Source organism: Stylophora pistillata, chromosome 2, assembly GCF_964205215.1.
Source record: "Stylophora pistillata chromosome 2, jaStyPist1.2, whole genome shotgun sequence".
Taxonomy (NCBI): domain Eukaryota; kingdom Metazoa; phylum Cnidaria; class Anthozoa; order Scleractinia; family Pocilloporidae; genus Stylophora; species Stylophora pistillata.
Window position 1 is genome coordinate 31,576,279 of NC_142520.1, and position 9,813 is coordinate 31,586,091.

The following is a 9,813-nucleotide window of genomic DNA, read 5'->3' on the forward strand; positions in this document are numbered from 1 at the left end:
GGAAGAGGGTCAAGAGAACATGACTTAGCAGCCAGATTCATGATAAATGTAAGAACTTCGTCCGCTGTTACCGTTTTGAAAATATCAAAAGAATATGGACAGGCGTTGTCAACCACAGGAACTGTATCTCGATGAGAGAAAGCAGCAGTCGTTATATGACCCCGTATTCTATCTATCTTTGTAGTGAAGTACTCAGTAAACTTGTTAGCAAGATCAGTGGGCGATTTGCAGGGGGGATATTGAATATCTGTTTTCCTTTGTAGTAGTTTATCAATTATCTTAAAAAGCTCTTTATAATTTGACTGATTCTCATTGATTAATGATGCGAAATAATTCTTCCTGGAGTCACGAATTAACTTGTTGACAGCATCACATCCCTCAATAAACAACTTACGATCAGAAGGAAGTTTGGTCATTCGCCAGCGTCGTTCAAGTTTTCTACGGGATCTCTTTAAATTATTTATCTCCTCAGAATACCAAGGTGCAGCGGGACGCAAAGTAACTATCTTGGTTTGCAGTGGAGCATGAGTCTCGAGTATGGAAGTAAGGACTCTGTTATATTGATCAATCAAATAATCCAAGGATGAAGATGACGAGGCAAAAAGATCAGGAAGGCTCGAATTCATAACATCAGCACAGAAATTGTCAAAATCAATAGATCGAAGCTTTCTGAATGAAATAATCTTCTTGTCGAGCGGCGGCTTATTAAGCGAGAGCTGGAAGTGAACAGCAGCATGATCAGAGATGACAAAAGGAGAACCAATTGTTAAATTCGAAACAATATTATCATCAGATTCTGTAATCATAAGATCTAAGGTGTGTCGATCTTTATGTGTTGAGCCATGTGTATGTTGAGTAAGATTGAAAGAATCCAACAATTGGAGAAATTTAGTTGAGTGTTGGGAAGAACAGGTGTCAACATGTATATTAAAATCCCCAACTAATAATAGTCCACCGGGATCAGTGATATAGTGCTCCAGGAACGTAGAAAACTCATCAAGGAACAATGAGGATGTTAAACCATTCAAGGTCGAGGGAGGTGGGCGATAAACAATAATAACTCTGAGTTTTAAACCGACCGTACTTGACAATAACAAATCCATATATTCAAAGGACAAAAACTTCTTGAGCGGCTGCAACTTAAGTTGAAAGATGATCGAAATAACAAGCCAACTCCTCCTCCACGAGTAGAACCAGGTCTAGGAACATGATGAAATGAATAACCTGAAGGACATAAGTCACGAATAATTAATTCATTGTCAGCATCTGATTGAAGCCATGTTTCTGTAACGCCAAGAAGATCAATATTATTTTCGACGACAAAGTCCTTGATGATAGTAGTCTTGTTGTTAATTGAACGAGCATTTAGCAAGCAAAAACTCACAAAGCGAGCCCTTGGTGTGTAGCTTTTAATCGGGTTAGGAGTAAGTTCAATAAAATTTCTGATATTCGGTCCAAAGGGAGTCTTCATCGTGCAGGTAAATCGTGAAGAATTTAATCGACAGCCTTGGGGTGAGACCAAAGCTCGAATATAATTCAAGCGCCGCCGCTTTTCTTGAACTATTTTTCCCGCTCTGCAACCTTTAAACTTTCTTTGGCAATTTTTGCCCAGAGGAAGTAAAATACATGGGAGATTCCAGTTGTAGAAGAAGCTCTGAGTACGACGAACAAAGGGCACTAATGGAGAAGTGTGTTGTGAATTGTGATTAAGCCAATTCATCGATTTCGTTGCAGTCGAAAACGCAGAGAACTCATATCCCAGATAAGCGTTTTGTTCTTTATCTAACAAACCATCCGAAACCGAATTTCATCCTAGATGACGTCTCAGATACCGTTTGATAGCCCACATATTGATTGGGACAGCCAAGATTTGTACCAAGAGTTTAGCCACTTTCGCAATCATGTTGGCTTTGTATTCGACGGGCCGCTCAGCAAACTCAAAGCAGAAGAAAAAGCCGGATGGCTCGGAACATGGATAGGTCCAGAAGGCCGGGAAATCTACAAGACGCTCCAGTGGGGAGAGGGAGAACAAAAAGACCCAGGGAAAGTTCTCGACAAACTCGAAGCCTACGTACGACCGCGAAAAAACAAGCGCATCGCAAGGCACAAGCTGAAACTACGCAAACAAAACACAGGCGAATCATTCGACAATTTCGTGAAAGATCTTCGTCTCATTCTCATGGACTGTGAATATACCAACCCTGATGACTTTCTGATTGATTTGACCATTGATGGAGTACACGCAAAGAAGCTCCAAGAGAGACTGCTTGCCCGTAGAGAAGAACTAACTCTAGCCAAAGCCATCGAAATAGGACAACAATACGAAATGTCCCAGAAGCAAGTACGCGTTGTTCGCGACGAGGAACCCCCCATATTAGCATTGGATCACAAAAAACCGAAACGTCCACTCAAGAAAACTGACTCAGAAAAAAGGAAGCACTGCCCCAGGTGTGGCAAAGACCCTCAGCATGACTGGAATCAAGGAAAATGCCCTGCCCTGGGATCCACATGCTCTTACTGTTAGAAACCCAACCATTGGTTAGCAGTATGCAACCGCCGTCTTCGTGCACACAAAGTCGACACCAGCTCAGACGATGACTCAGAAGCGGAGGTGTTGCACATTCACATGACTCAGCCTGCCGATACTGTGCCAGATGACAAGTGGACCATAAGATGCAGAGTAGAAAACAAACAAATCAAGTTTAAAATTGACACAGGCGCCTGCTGCAGCACACTTAATCTTTCTGACTATCAGAAGATCCAACACGAGGGCGAACTCAAAAGATCAACAAAAGTGGTTCGTACTTACTCCAACCATCAGACTAAGCCTGTAGCAGTGGCCGAATTGTCTTTGGAACATAACAGCAACCGGGCCATCACCACATTTCAGATTATCGACATCGAAAACGTTCTATCAGGAAACACAGCTGAAGCACTACAGTTAATCTCGAGACTAGCATCCGTTGACACACCCACCGCCGCCGAGGGAGATCAAGTTCCCCAAGGACTTCCCGAGTTCCCGGACCTCACACAAACAACAGGTACACTGCCTGGAGCCTACACAATCAAATTGGAACCTAACGGCAAAGGTGTGGTAAATGCCGCCCGCCGCCTCCCAGTAGCACTGAAGGAAAGGGCCATCAACAAACTCCATGAAATCGAATCCAATGGCCACATAGTCAAAGTAACAGAGCCAACCGAGTGGGTCAGTTCCATGGTGGTTTCGCTTCAAGGCGAGAAAGTCCGCATCTGTATTAATCCCACTGACTTGAACAAGGTCATCAAACGTGAGCACCATCCTATGCAAACCATAGAGGAAGTCATCAGCACAATACCCGATGCCAAGGTATTCTCCAAGCTGGATGCGAAGAGTGGATTCCTCCAAATCAAGCTTGACGAAGCTTCTTTACTGCTCACAACGTTCAATACGCCACTCGGTAGGTACAGGTGGTTGAGACTTCCGTTTGGAATCAAGTGCGCGCCCGAAATTTTTCAGAGAATCATGGATCAGATGGTGGAAGGAATAGAGGGAACCACTGCTATCATGGATGACATTCTGATCGCAGGATCAACTACCGCACAACATGACGCAGTGCTTCGCAAGGTCATCGAAAGAGCAACCAGCTACAACTTGAAGCTGAATCTTCAGAAGTGCTTAATCCGACAACCAACGGTCCCATACATTGGACACCTCCTAACATCTGAAGGATTAAAGCCAGACCCATTGAAGGTAGCAGCTGTCCGTGCTATGCCCACTCCAAGGAACAAAGATGATGTTAAACGATTCCTTGGATTCATCACATACCTTGCAAAATTGATTCCCAACCTGAGTGATTTGGACGCTCCACTCAGAGAGCCCCTGAAGACAGAGGCCTTGTTTGACCACCTCAAGAACAGGCTTTCCTGAAACTAAAGAGCTACGTTGCAGTCAACCAGTACTAAAAAATACTTTAACGTCAATAAGCTCGTGGAAATACAGTGTGACGCAAGCCAGCACGGCCTCGGTGCTGTACTTATTCAAGACAGCCAGCCTATTGCCTATTCTTCACGTTCCTTAACAAACGTCGAAGGACGATACGCACAAATAGAAGAAGAAATGCTGTCCATCGTGCATGCATACAAGAAATTCCATCCCTACATCTTTGGCCAGGAAGTAACCGTGTACAATGATCACAAGCCCCTTGAACAGATTCTGAAGAAACCACTTTTGGCAGCACCAATGCGGCTACAGAGAATGATACTAAACCTTCAGTGGTATGACCTGACCGTAAAGTACCGCAAGGGCAAAGAAATGCATCTCCATGACACTCTATTAAGAGCATGTCTGCTTGGTACATCCAATCCCGAAATCATCGACTTGGAACAAGTAAGCACTCTGGACTTCCTATCCATCACCAAAGACATGTACACGGAATTGCAAGAGCACACTCAGCGCGAGCTTAACCAGCTACAAACAATAATCTTGAATGGCTGGCCAAATGTTCGACAAGAAGTACCTACATCACTGCGCCCGTATTGGGACTCCAGAGGTGAACTAGCTGTATGCGATGGAATCATTTACAAAGGAATGCGAATCATAGTGCCCCCCAGTCTACGACGACAAATGCTGAACCTTGTCCATGAATCACACCTGGGTATAACTAAATGCAAACAACTTGCTCGTGAAGTGTTATATTGGCCAGCTATGAACTCCGACATTGAGGAAACGGTTAAGAACTGTACCAAGTGCGCCGAATTCCAAAGGGAACAACCCCCCAGCCGCTAATACCAACAGAAACTCCCGGATTACCCTACATGACGGTGGGGACAGATCCCTTCGATTTTGAGTCCAAAACCTACTTGCTAACAGTGGACTACTATTCGAAGTTTATTGAAGTCGACAGGCTACAAGACATGGGAAGTAAAGCAACCATAGAAGTACTGAAAGCACAGGTCAGCCGACATGGCATACCTGATGTGATCCGAAGTGACGGGGGTCCGCAGTTCGCTTCAAAGGATTTTGCAAGATTCTGCAAAGAATACGGCATTGCTCACAAGACTTCGAGCCCCCACCTTCCCAGTGCCAATGGTCAGGCCGAAAGAGCGGTGCAGACAGTAAAGCGTCTCTGGAGGAAAGCCGCTGATATGCAACTCGCCCTCCTGGATTACAGGACAACCCCACTGGAAGGAGTCAACCTGTCACCAGCACAATTACTGATGGGCAGACGCCCGAGAAACAAAGTCCCCTCTCTTCGTGACCTACTCACACCCACAGCATACAACCGTCAAGACGTCATGCAACGTTTAAACCAGCAGAAAGCAAACCAGAAATTCTACCATGACAGGAAATCTGCAAGTGATCTTCCGCCCTTCGCCCAGGTAGCCAATTGAGAATGGCACCCAGTCCAGGATCCAAAATGTGGAGCCCTGCCATCGTTGTCAAACGGCACGTCAGCCCACGCTCTTACATTGTGGAATCAGGTGGGCATGAGTACCGCTGCAACGGAGACACTTGCGTCGATCAACTGAAGCTGCCAATACTACTGAGCATTGCTCAGATTCCGCCGCAGATGACAGTACACCCCATCCCAATAACGCTCTGTCTTCCTCGGGGTCCATGGAACCCTGCGACCGTCCATCGAATCATTAACCGGAACCTGCCACAACCTCCAGTGCTGAAATCTCCCAGCCAGATAAGCTGTACACAACCAGAGTTGGTCGCGCGGTTCGCTGCCCTTAAAGACTTGACTTATAGAGTCACAAATTGACACTCGTACAAATGTGGGTACAGTGATCTGTCATCCCTGCTTTTGAGTTGGATTCCCTATTGTTCTTATTGACTTGAGGACATTGGACATTTGTTGAGTTCTGCATTATTAATTTTAGGGCATTACATTATTGACTCTAGAACGTTTAAAGTTGCCTTAGCTAGGGTTTGTTTCTTCCTTTCACATATGAGAAGAGAGATGTAATGTATGCGGCCGATACCGGCCAGCGGTTTATATTTGTATGGCATGCCCACAAGGCCGAGATAAACAACATGGTTTCAGTATGCTACAGAAAGTTACCGAAATGTGTGACGTTGTTTGTTTCTGAGATCGTTGGCCGTGAGAACATTTTTCCATGTTTCAATTTAAAACAAGATGTCCTACTCTCTGAAAATAATTGAAAGCTTGTTTTTATTTGCCTTTCTCAGTTTCGCTGTCACCGCTAATGTAGTGTATTTAGGAAGATTGTGTATATTGAAGAGTGAGCCATTGTTGTCTAACATCACTTTGTAGATTGATATTCAGATTCAAGATGTTTCTAACGAAAAATCGGACAATAGAGAGTTCAAAACAAAAAAGGGTCGAACAGACATTTCTGAGATGAGGAATAGTCAAATTAAAATTTTTTTACGCATTCACCAGGGAGATTAGTATAAACTGTCGTCACTTCTTTGATGGTTGAAAGCTTCCCTCCTCTTTTTAGCATCTCCCAAAACATGTCAGTTCTTGTTACTATTATTATTCACCTGCTAAAAAAGTTTTGATCAGAGCATCCGATGTTCAGGAAAAAAAAAGATAATTGCTCTGATGAAATATATTTCAGGGACAGCCGACGCAGAGGGATGAATTTTGAATGAAATCAAGCATTCGAGCTGCCCGAGACATCTGAGCAAAAGTTTTAGAAGAGTATTTCCACTTAAGGTCACTAACCTAATTCTTAAACGTTTATGTGTCGCGAGCTTTCTTTCGCTCCAACAAGAAAAATCCTATTTTTAACCTTCGGTCGATAGATGTAAGCTATGTCTCTAAACAAACAGACAACGAGGAAAATGCAAATCGTTTATTCCATATGCCACCATTATTTTGGGGTAAAAATGAATTCTAAAGTTGGGTAATGGCAGTAAAGATCTGCTTCTGTTCGATATTCAAACGTAAAATTTCCCCCTACTTATAACGAAACGTATCCCTGGTGACTCTTACTGAGAGGACTATATACATGCTTAGATGCCACCCCTTTGCTACTTACCTTTGACTTATTTCTAAGTTTCTTTGGAATTTGGTACGGTTAAAAACTCTACAATACGTTTTGATTGCTGAAATGACTTCTTCAATAAATTATGGGTGGAATGTGAACACAGGGTTTTGGATTTAGGTTGACAAAGAATCGTAAACTTATATCTTACCACATGTCAATTTGTAAGCCTAGTGCGTTCACAGCTTAATTTCAGTGAAATCGATTTGATAGAAGGATGAAAGAAGATATTACCATAAACGAATCTTAGGATAAATGAGTTTTAGTTTGCAACTCACCTTTACCTAATGTTATGTAAGTCATGACTGGTATGAGGGATACGAACATGAAGAACGTAGAAAATTCCATGCTTAATCCGAGACAACGGTCTTTTATCAAGCAGCTCAATCCGCAAGATAGCATTTTATGAAGCTTAAGTCAACAAAGTTGGCAGTTGTCATTTCTCGCCTGATAAATGTATTGAGATAAATAAGATAACGAATATACGCTTAAATATTGCGATTAAGAACCCCTTGGAGGATTTCTTTTATAATCGAGAAATCATAAAACAAAACTCATTTAGAGAACTTTTTTCTCTTACTTCGTTTTCCTGATTCTCGGAAGTTTACAGTTTATTTAGTCTATTTACCTACATTTTAGATAATCACTTGTGGTTATTTAGATCGATTATCATAAAAAGAGGAAGTTTATACCAATTTCTATTGAGACGAACCATTGTTATCCAGCATTACGCAGCAGTTTCATACTCGAGTTGAAAATGTTCTTATTGGCAAATTCAGTATACATTTGAAAATTGGACCTTTTCCCGGGAATAGTAAATTTAAAGTACTTCAAAATTAATCAAGCACTGTACATTTCAAAGAAAAGAATATCCAAATTATATAAGTATTTTAACGGTCGACAGATGCCACCCGTGTATTTGGGAATATATATTTGGGAATATATATTTTGGGAATAATATATTTGGGAATATATATTTGTGTATTTTTATATATTTTTGTATATTTGTGTATAGGGAAATAGCTATTGTTATTCCGCCGGGTTTCTCCACTTCGAAAACAGTGATCATGGAATTAGAAGTTAGCTAAAAGAGTAACAAAGAATTCTACTCTTAATTAAAAGGTATTTTTGATGAATGGCAGACAAAAGTAAAGCAAGTTTACAAGTTGCACGAGCTGAGCCATCTACGCAAATTTTACCACGGATATTTTCGTTTAGGGTCAGTAAGTGTTTGGTGGACATTTTGAGTTGAGTACCTTTAAACTAATCCTTCGAAAGGTCTGTACACAATACGCGATTTTAGCTTTTGATAGATAATATATTCCATATGCCAGCACTGTTCTTGTGTATAAACGATTTCTCTAAGATGGTTGAAAGCAGTAAAATGTGCTTCTGTACACAAACATCAAATTCCCACAAGGCAACGTAACATAATATAGTTTTATGCGTAACTGTTATTGAGAGAAGAGAGTTGGGAATGTAGCAAGTTTAGATAAAATTAAATCATAGTCGCCAAAGCGTTGGTCGTTTGGCATCCACTTAATGAGATACTACTGAATATCTTTGTGAAACACCCTCTAATTTTACAAAACGAGTGTAAATCTGGGCAGATGTTGAATGTTGGTGTTTAACTTAGTCTTTTCAAGTTATTGTAACTTGAATTCTCTGTGTTTCAAAAAAAGTGAACCCAGTACAGTCGAACCTCGATTATCCGGACTATTCGAATATCCGGACTTTTTTCTGTGGTCGCAATTTTTTTCATGAATATTAATTAGTTGTGATCTTGAAAACTCGGAGTTGCAAAAAACCCAATAATCCTTTCAAAAGACTGTTGAAACAGCGTATTATCCTGTGTGCTTTTCAAAATCCGCAAGTGCGACGAGACAAAGAAATATTCCGCTGATCCGTCATTTGTAAATACATACAGGCTGTGTAGGTATCACAATGAAAATGATTTTTTCTTTGCAGTATAACTTTTGTTTACATTTCAATCTAATTAATATTCATATTTTGGATTATCCGGACTCTCGATTGTCCGGACTATTTACCGAGGTCCCGACAAGTCCGGATAATCGAGGTTTGACTGTAGTCATAGGAAACAAGATTGCTCTCAGCGATACATGGAAAGATAGAAAATGATTCGAAGTTTGCCACTCACCTTTATCAAACGTCAAGTAAGTCAACAATGCAGTCCAGTCTACATAAATGAAGAGTGCAAAAGATTCCATGCTGGCCTCAAGACTACGGTCTTCCGTTTCTACCCCGCACGTATGCCATAAGTTTTCAGTTGGTCACTAGCTTTTAGCACTGAGTGGATTAAGCAGCCCATACTGACCTATTATAACAAAGGAGAGTGTTTTATGAAAATAACTTAAACAAAACTGTTAACACCCGTCAGTTTTCTGTGGACATTAAAAAAATGACGCAGATGGATGTTCTCCGCTATACACAATAAGAGGAAATAGGTATCTTAGGAATATTATTACATGCTAACACACATGTAGGACACAGGGTTTCGTTCTTACAATTACAGACACTTAGACTTCAATTCTATTGGACACTTTGATACAAAAACCTTCAAAATTGAAAAAATCCAAAAATATTTCCGGCGCTTTTTTCATTCATTCCTATCCAAAGATAGCAAAGTTAATTGTAAAATTCAATTGCAAAATTTATGGTGTTTTGAATATTTGAATAAACATGTAATAAACAGAAAAGCCATGATCAGTTTTTCAAGTCCGCTGTAATTTGTCAATTTTTAGAGTTTCAAATTCGCAAATAATGTTGTTCTCATCAAACTTCGCTCTTACATGA